This window comes from Helianthus annuus, chromosome 13 (genome assembly GCF_002127325.2).
Source record: "Helianthus annuus cultivar XRQ/B chromosome 13, HanXRQr2.0-SUNRISE, whole genome shotgun sequence".
Classification (NCBI taxonomy): Eukaryota; Viridiplantae; Streptophyta; class Magnoliopsida; order Asterales; family Asteraceae; genus Helianthus; species Helianthus annuus.
The window spans coordinates 102460303-102469809 of NC_035445.2; the positions used below are offsets into that span (position 1 = coordinate 102460303).

Genomic DNA, 9507 nt, shown 5'->3' on the forward strand with positions numbered 1-9507 from the left:
TCCCATGTAAATTACGATTTTGCCATCAATCTAAATTTACATTTTTCTCATCCTTTTTCATTGATTTCCCAGCCAAATTATGATTTTTCCCCCGGTGTAACTACGTACACAGGATGGAGGAGTAGTGCCAGGCAACTGCCTGGAACTCACCCATTGGCCCAACGAATTTACGATTTTGTCACCGCTTTAAAGTTACGATTTTACCAACAATTGAAAACGCTGAGTTCAAAATATAATGATGCTTTTGCCCACAAATAAAAATTACAATTTTGCCCTCGGAAAAAAAAATACGATTTTACCCCTTTAAATTAACATTTTTTTTCCTTCTCCACTTTATGTATGTATTATAGTTATTATTGCGCGAAACTATTAAGAAACACTTTCGCAATTCAGTTGATTGTATAAACATTCAAATATAGTTAGTGTCTTGGGTTCGAAACACTTCATGGGAAAGAAAATTTTTTATTATCTGCTGTCAAATCTTTTAACACTAAAACCTTTTTAACATACCTTCTTCTTTCTACTGTGTAGCACAGATTAGGGATGAACATTTGGTACCGGGTATATTCGGTAGCGGTACCGATTCCCGTTTTCCCCGTTTTTTGGTATCGGTATTTACACCATTTTTCCCTGTTTTCCAGTACGGTTACTTTTGATATCCGGTTTGGTACCGAACGGGTACCGTTCTCATCCCGTTACAAAACGAAACGAATCAATAACATTCGAATTCCCCGCTGCATAGCGCGGAAAATTCCACAAGTTATTAATTATTTTACAATTGGACAACAAGAACAACAAAATTAATAAGCTTCCCTACAAGGGACTAGATTTGAACACTAGACATGCGGTATAACTGTATAAGGGAATATTATAAAACAAGTTGATGTAAGGTGATCTAGTTAATTAACATTTTCCAAACAAAAAAAATCATAGATATATTATTTTAAAAATATCTTGACATCATCAAGTTTGGACGTTAAAAAATTAGCATATTTAATGATAAATAAAATCAGTTAATTGAATAGGATATATTAGACAGGTTTTCTTATATCTAATAATCTACAAAACTGTCTAGTTGCATGAGTAAGGATCAACTCGTACATTAGGAATTTAATGACAATGCAATTGTTTGCCACTTGAACCGGCGCACTTGAACCACTTGAACCACCACGTTTATTTTGCGCCCTCGCATTCGAACTGAAGCTAGAATATTTTTTCTTTCCTTCACCTTTGTTTAAGCGTTCCATTGTAATTGTTTGCCAAGATTTGAGATGAGAATGGTGTATAAGAATCGTATATAACTAAAAAATGAGAGGTGAAATGGTTTATTTAAATAGGAAATTTAGTTTTTTTTTCTATTATATAAACGGCTATATAGCCGTTACAATCAAACACAACGATTCTTTCCAAACGGTAAAGCTTCACCGATTTAAATTCATACCGAGCGGTAAACATCTTCGGCGGCGATGTTACCGATCGGTAACCCGCTTTACCGAGGTGTTTACCGCACCACTCCATTCACCCTAACTTTTGAACTATAACGTTTTATAAAATTATAGATATGCCACTAAAACGAGCTCACTTTTATCTACTTATTGACCTAAGTCTCATTGAACGAAGCATGATCAAATATAATATAATATATTTTATTGTTATTATTAAAAAGTCTCTTATAATACTAATTACTTGTCCAAATATCTCATATTTCAGTTAGTCATTCTAACCGTGACTTACTTATTTAACCATATATGAAAAACAAATTTCATATATATTTTTTGTTCACAAAACAGGGTTTTAAGGGAAAGGGCATTTTAAAACACCCAAAATCTAAGATTTTTTTTTAGTTTTATTGCATAAGGTACAACATCAAATTGGGGGTAAATTTGTCTTTCAAACACCAATTACACTTTAATTCACTCTTTTCTAACCAAATTATAAATAACTAATTAGTAGTTACACTTTATACCCCTTATAAAAAACTAACTACCCCATGTTTTATAAACGACCATAACTTTTACCTATAACTTTTACCTACGTTAGTATATATATATATATTTTTTTTAATTTCACCATAAAAACGAGCAATTTATTCTCTTTAATTTGAGTATAGTATTGTTATAATTATTTTAATTAAAAAATAATATATTACATGATTAACAGTGTCTATTGGTGAACAATAACTGAATCGTTAACCAAAACTAAACTGAAAACAGAGGAAACCGAACATTCATATTTCTATATATTTCTAACTTTTATACCTCCAAATTCCAGTTCATGTATTTCATATTTTATACCTCTATTTCATATATTTAAACTTCCATTTCATGCATTTATACCTCAATTTCATTTATTTCAAAACAAAAGTTTTAGCCCAAGTTTGGTTTTGGCTATTAACGGATCGAACCAAAAATCGTCAATCTAATAGAATAGACCAAATTGATTAACTGAAAACAGATTGGTTAATAAAATAGACTAGCTGATTACTTCAATTTCGGGTTCAGGTTTTGTTGAGAACCGAACCAATCGAACAGTACACATCCTTGCAGTGTCTGTGTTTCACGTCCCATTACACAGGCACCCTTCTAATTTTACTATTATATAAAAACAAATAGAAAAGAACTAAAAACTTAAATTAACAGGTTAAATTTCTATACTCGCAAACCCGCTAGACATCACATGAACACGACCCGTTTAGTTTAGTGCAACTACCAAACTCTACATAACTCAAGAAATATGTAAAATAGAAAAACAAAAAAAAGTAATAGAAAAACAAAAAAAAGTAATAGAAAAACAAAATTTACACCAAAACTGCATTGTACAAAACTTTTGCAGCCTTTTTTTAGTGAATTTGCAGTGCTTTATACATGTTTTTGTATGTACTACATACTATCACTATCGTACTACCTACACCAAAAAAATGTGTTCATACTTTCTCTCTATACAAAACCAACCTCCCTTTCACTCTGTTTTGTGTCCCACTTAAAGTGAAATCAAGAAGGGACAAGAAAAAAACAGGTACGTTCATCATTCTCTATATCAACCGTGCTTTCTTAAACCAAGATTATACTTTTAGTTATGTTATTGTTACTCATTGTCTTTTGATTTGATCAGGTAATGTTTAATGTGTTTGGAGAATGCCTTTGATACCTTCAGTAGAAATGTTGATTGCATGCCTGATAATCTTACACACACCTAACGAGACACCCACAACACCCCACAGATTTCCAAATCGGCCGCTCAAAGAGACCACTATGTCTCCTGCTGCACACAACTATGCATGCACCGAGAGATCTACCAAGATAATGGAAACACATACGACGTATTTCTAAGATTCTCATAATCATTGTTTGTTCAAAGCCTTTAGAGAATAAAAAGTGTCTTTGTCGTGCATCCTGTGTTAGGGCATCTGTAACATCTGACCCCTCTTACCACTAGTATTGTTTGCATTGCCCTTGATGGGTTGCCCATTCATGAGCTCACAAATATTTATTTTCTGTTGTCCATGTGGAGACTTCCAAGAAGGTTACCCATCCTAGTACTATTCACACCTAAGCACGATTCACTGTGGAGTTTTCATGTACTCCACAACCAACTAAGCCCAAAACTTGTTGGTGATTTAAGAGGCGGTGACTGTCTTATGAACCAAGGATCTCTCCTGTCGTAATGGTGGGCGTCTGAAACAGCAACGACACGATGGAGAGTGGTCGGACCGGTGGCGGAGGTGCGACAACTTGAGTAGTTCTTGGTGGGAACCGATCGGAGCAGGTGGGTGGCTTGCGATGGTTGTTCGGTGGTGTCCAGCAGGTCTGATTCGGAGATGATGATGATGATGATGATGATGATGATGATGATGATGATGATCAGAATCATCAGAATCAGGGTCAGGGCCCCTAAAACTTGGGGGGGGGGGATAAAACCCTAGTTACGATTATCTTAATAACTATCTGTCGAATTCGAATTTTAAGAAACCGTCGACTCAGCAAAGCTACATGCACGAAGGGCTACCCTATGAACATAGGTGACCCCTCGCGTCACGCGACGCCCATAGGGGTACCCCTCGCGTCACGCGAGGGGGGTCAAAATTCGGGTATAAATAGAGGGCATTGGCACTTGATTTCTGGCACAAAAACGACGAAGAAATTCGTTGTACACGCTGAGTTATAGCAGAAATACTCCACAGCACACACAATTCACGAATCGCTGCCGCAATCAGGGTAATAACTCGATCGCTATTACGATTCAACGTCCGATCGATTGTAACTATCCAACGATTGTTTAAGTGTTGCTCAAATTGAGTTTATACTTTGTTATTCATCGTGATTTCGACTTGAATGTTTGAGTGTTGTTCGAACTCGGACTATACTCTGTCATTCGTTGTGAATCCGTTGAATTGTTAAGTATTGCACCTTATTAATCGTTGTGAGGGTTTAATCTCGTGAATTGTCGTAACTGCTGTATTAGTTACTAACCCGTTTGTGTGTGCATTGTTATTTAAATTAGGTTAATCAAGGCTAATCAGTAGGCTTATACTCTGCTCGTTAAATCTGCAATGTGAGTCATTCTCTTTTTATCAACTATTTTATAAAAACTCCAAGTTATTTTCAAAATTATAATTACAGGGATTAAGTCTTTGTAATCACCAAATTACAGCCGGTATGTGGGGTTTTGTATACATTACTTGATAACCGTCACTATTGGACAACGAGTTAGCCAATGAGTGATATGACCATAGTCACAGACACCATCGGGCAAAGAGGCTACCGATGGATGTTCGAGTACAAGTACTGTGGGTAGTTGGTTTGATATCAGAAACATTGTAATCGCTCTTAATACTGTAATTTATAACTAATGTATTATTTTTAGTAAACTGAATGATTCACTCAGTATTTCCCCGCTGACAAAACCTTTTTCAAACATGTTTCAGGTGATCTGTTGTGAGCAAAGAAAAAGTGCCGTGAAGCACTACAAGCTTAGAAAAGTGGCTCAATGTAAATAAATAAAGAAACATGTTTTGAGAAATACCTTATTGTAAATTATGGGATTTATCCCTAAGTTATGAAAACGGGCAGTTTTAATATTACAAGATCCTGTTTTAAAAAGACTTCCGCTGTCACTTAAATTAATACCACGGGATTTCCTGCCTCACGGCTCTGGACCGGGTCAAACCGGGGCCGAGGGCCGTGACAGGAAAAAGGTGGTATCAGAGCCACTGATTTAAGCTTACTATTGATTTTAGCCTATTAAGAAATACTTAGGAATTCTAATTGCCATTCTGTGAATATATGTTTTATTAACTGATTAATTGTTAAGTTACAGTATGGGTAAACAAAAGCTTTCTGCTATCTACCACAAATTAGATACTGCACCCACCGAAAAAGGAATCTCTTCCTCAAAACACCCAGCAGATCTGGAAGAAGGGATTTTTGTCCGTAAAGCACAATATGAAAATCCTCTTACCCCAGAGAAAAGAAATTCGATTATTAGAAAAGGCCAGAAACCCCAAGTCAAGAAAGTGAGGTTTAATCCGGAAATCCAGAAATTAGGCAATAGTCCACCCTTGGGAAGACAAATTAGATGAAAAATGGGCAAATCTTTATATGCTAGCTACTGTAGCAGAAAATGCAAACCTCTAAACTACCAATAAGCCTAGTCTAGTAGAAAATTACTACCCAGTAAATAAATAAATAAATCCTAGTGTGTTCTCTTTCCTGTTGTCTCTTGTACAAATTAGTATGCAATAAAACTCCAAAGTTTATTTGTAAAACTTTGTTCCAAAGTTTTAACTTAGCATTTTGTGCATATATGCTATACAGCATGAGTGAGATATCGGAAGCATTTCAGAATCTCAACCTCTACCCAGTACCAATTGAAGTCTCCCATGACTTTACTGGTTATGTTGCTGACATAGAGGAACCTCTGGAATTCCAAGCTCCACCGCTGGAAAAAGCAAAACCTAAAAAAAGAAGAAGATATGTAGGATGGAGGAAAGTGCGCAGGAGAAAGCCAGCCACTAGGAAACTCCCCAAAGTAGAAAACCCTATAGACAAAGGAAAAGGAATTGAAACCGGAGAGAGTTCTAAGCCAGCAGAAATAGAAATCAGGGAAAATTCTAAACAAAAAGGAATAGAAATTGGAGAGAGCTCTAGACAACCTGAAGAAATCACATTTCAAGACGAAATAGATCGTCTACTGGCAAATTGTGATGTCATCGAACCTATCAACAACAATCTATACCCTTACCCGGCCGAAATCCAACTTCCCGTAAATTTAGAACCAGCTATTCCAGACCCACTAATCCACACTCGACCTTTAGGCCAAATGGAAGAATGGTGGACGAATGACTGGCAATTCCAAAACATGATTAATAGTCCTTATTCCTTCCTCCCACAGTTTGATCCAGAACCTATCCCCAATCCTCCAATGAGCAACGAAAACTTAGCCGAACTTCGTTAGTTCGGTGAAGAGCTGATAGGTACAGGGAATAGGATCCGGGAAATGGGGGAACAAATCTCCTGGAAATATGACGAAAGGGAGCGTCGCTACTAAACTGCCAGTTGACCAAAGAATAGTGGGGTTGGGAAGAATGTCTGTATAATAACAGTAGCAGAAAAATATAACTCTGTAAAATGGGAAATAAAACATTGTAAGATAAGCAGTGTGTATGGATGCCTATATAATCTATAAATCAAAATAGAAGTCGAAACATCGACAATTTTGGCTATATATACGTGTGTTGTGAAAAAGATTTATGTGATTACTTGCCTTTGTTTTATTTACAATCATTTGATACTAATAGTTATATCTATAATAATTATCAGATGGAAAACGCTAGTAATGAACCAGTTAATGAAGGGAATCAATCTGAGCAAAATCAGGAAGACCAATATATGACTAGACAAGATATTGAAAATATCATCACTCAAGGGATAGCTAATGCTATTCCTGCAATCATGGCTGCTGCTCAGAAACCTGTTGAACCGCAACAAATCATTCCTAGTAAACGTACTCAGGAAGACAATTTTAGTCATAGTGTAAATGGAGGCGGCAATCATGATAATAATAATCCACGACAGGCCCCACTTCTTAAGAAAATGAAAGCTGCAACGCCTGGTTGCACTTACAAAGAATTCCTTGCCTGTAAACCAGTAGAATTTGCAGGTAATGAAGGGGCAACTGCAACACTGCGTTGGTTAGAGAAAACTAAAGCAGTAATTGCAATAAGTAAGTGTGCCGAAGAAGATCAGGTCATGTATGCTTCAAATTTGTTCAAAGAAGGGGCGCTAGAGTGGTGGAACACAGTATTACAAGCAAAAGGAAGAAGGATGGCCTATGCCATGAACTGGGAAGAGTTTAAGAATCTTGTAGAAAGAAAATATTGTCCTGAGTATGAAAAAGAACAAATGGCAACTAAGTTCCTAAATCATCGTATGACGGGTGTAGATTGTCGCGGTTATACTTCAACATTCTTTGAATATGCTAGAGTGGTACCAACACTGGCTTCGCCAGAACCGGTACTCATTTCCTGTTATATTTGGGGACTAATTAGTGAAATCCGTAACATCGTTAAGGCTGCACGACCTCGCACTATTGACGATGCTGTGGAATTAGCTAACACCCTAACCGATGAACTTGTGCGTACAAGAGAAGAAGATCGAAAGAAGGATTTAGCTCAAAAGATTACTCAGGGATTTCGTTTGGGTAATAATAATAATAGGTTTAAAAAGAGAGGAATGAGGCAATCCGCAAATCTGCCTTTTTGCAGAAATTGCAGAAAGAATCATTTTGGAAGATGCAATGTAACCTGCAACTTTTGCAAAATGATATGACATCGTGAGGAAGATTGTAGGAAAAAGACCAGGGTCTGTTATAATTGCGGAGAAGCTGGGCATTTCAAACCCGAATGCCCTAAATTGGTTAGACCAGCAGATAACAAAGGCAAACCAGCTGACGGAGCTACTAAGAAGAATGCCAGAGCATTCCAGCTGACCACCCAGGAAGCAGAACTCATCCTAGATGTAATAGCTGGTACGTTCTTAGTTCATGACGTGTTTGCAAAAGTATTTGACTCTGGTGCAAACCAAAGTTTTATCAATACTTCATTCTGCCAAGCTCTTAACTTACCCTTAACCACCCTTAGGCAGATTTTTGCAGTCGAAACGGCAGATGGGAATTCTATTAACATAGATAAGGTTTTGCAAGAAGGAAAGATAGAACTATTAGGTCATAAGTTCTCTGCAAACTTGTTACCTATGAAATTAGCCGGATTCGATGTGGTATTAGGAATGGATTGGTTAGTAGCCAACCATGCTCGAATCCTTCGTGATAAGAATTCCGTAGAAATTCGTACCCCTACAAGAGAGGTAATTTTAATTACAGGAGATAGACCTCGAAAGCCACTGAAATTCATTTCAGTAATGAAGTTGGCTAGTTATTCAAGAAAACAAGAAATTGTGTATATGATTTTTGTAATCATTAACACTAAAAGTAAGGAACTCCAGGACATCCCTATAGTCTCAGAATACCCAGATGTCTTTCCAGAAGAATTACCTGGGTTACCACCCGATAGAGAAGTAGAGTTTAGAATTCATCTAATTTCGGGTACTACACCAATAGCCAAGGCACCTTATCGATTAGCACCCACCGAAATGCTAGAGCTGAAAAAGCAGTTAGATGAATTACTAAGCAAAGGATTTATACAACCTAGTTCATCCCCTTGGGGAGCACCAGTGTTGTTTGTGAAAAAGAAAGATGGATCGATGAGGATGTGTATCGATTATAGGGAACTAAATAAAGTTACAATTAAGAATCGATACCCATTACCTAGGATTGACGATCTTTTTGATCAACTTCAAGGCGCTAGGTATTTTTCTAAAATAGACCTCAGATCCGGATATCACCAGCTGAAAGTACAACAAGAAGACATACCTAAAACTGCTTTCAGAACTAGGTATGGCCATTATGAGTTTACATTCATGCCCTTTTGACTAACAAATGCCCCAGCAGCATTTATGGACATGATGAATCGGATCTGTAAACCATACTTGGATAAATTTGTAATCGTATTCATCGACGATATACTTATTTATTCCAAAAGTCAGGAAGAACATTGTAAGCACCTGCATGCACTCTTAACTTTGTTAAGAAAGGAAAAGCTTTATGCCAAATTCTCGAAGTGTGAATTCTGGTTGCAGGAAGTGCAATTTTTAGGTCACATGGTGAATCACGAAGGAATTCACGTAGATCCTGCTAAAATAGAAGCAATCACCAAATGGAAGGTCCCGCAAACAGCTATGGAAATTAGAAGTTTTCTAGGCTTAGCTGGATACTACAGGCGATTTATTAAAGATTTCTCTAAGATAGCTGTACCTTTGACTAAGTTGACCTGTAAAGCCGTTAAGTTTGAATGGGGACCTAGACAAGAAGAAGCTTTTAAGATTTTAAAGCACAGATTAACGAATGCTCCAATTTTAGCCTTACTAGAAGGAACATAACATTTTGAAGTATATT

General features: G+C 36.8%; 1 long non-coding RNA gene across 1 annotated transcript; it reads left to right on the forward strand.

The window, feature by feature from the left end:
• The first annotated feature begins 2917 nt into the window (after positions 1-2917).
• LOC110903065 lies at positions 2918-3469 on the forward strand. Its single transcript, XR_002571638.1, has 2 exons — positions 2918-3015; positions 3112-3469. It is a non-coding gene; the product is annotated as an uncharacterized LOC110903065 (long non-coding RNA).
• The last annotated feature ends 6038 nt before the right edge of the window (positions 3470-9507 follow it).